Source organism: Epinephelus fuscoguttatus, linkage group LG24, assembly GCF_011397635.1.
Source record: "Epinephelus fuscoguttatus linkage group LG24, E.fuscoguttatus.final_Chr_v1".
Lineage (NCBI taxonomy): Eukaryota > Metazoa > Chordata > Actinopteri > Perciformes > Serranidae > Epinephelus > Epinephelus fuscoguttatus.
In genome coordinates, this window is record NC_064775.1 from 5,149,070 (window position 1) to 5,149,894 (window position 825).

Sequence of the window (825 nt, forward strand, 5' to 3'; positions counted from 1 at the left end):
AGATCCTCTATAAACAGTGAGCCTCACTCAGCAGAGACAGCACTCTGTGTATCCGAGCTACTCCGCGGTTCACCAAAACCGCAACAGAGTGGGACATCTTACTATTTCCCTCCTCTCTGAATTAATCTTCTTCTACTACTACTGCTTTAAACCTGCTACTCAATGGCACCACCTGGTGGCAGAAGCAGTGCAGCGCATTAAAAACTGTGGAGGTTTGGGCCAACACTGACACACACTGGTTTTAAAGTCACATGCGTTGAATTTTTTCAGAGGATAATCATGTTTAAAGTGAGAAATAATAATATAATAATAATAATAATGACAATCGAAAAATGTTTTGTGACATTTTTGTGAATGTTTTGCATTTAATTTTAACGAACATTTAATTTCATTCAATTTAGACGAGTCTGTGTGTTCCAGTGTATGGGGTGGACTAAATTAATTTTTAAAAAAAAGCTATTTAAAAAATATATTTTTCACCCTTATGAAAAGTTTCTGAGGATACCACCACATAGAAAAAAGATATTTGCGATAAAAACATTGCCTGCATATAAAGAAATAACGATCGAACTGTAAATTGACCTGTTGCCTGCATTAAGTTGAACTAACACAGATATATATATGTATATATAAGCAAATTTGTCCATAAAGGAGCCCTTCACTGTGAGCAACTGTGTGCAAAAGTCTGCATTTGTCTACTTTTATGAAAAGAGCATCTTTCATGCAGTGAAATATATCTTTAATGTGCATGTTTGTGGCTGCAGCTGTGGTTTCCTACTGTCTATATATATTTTAGCATGAAGATAATGGCACTAAAAGTGTCTC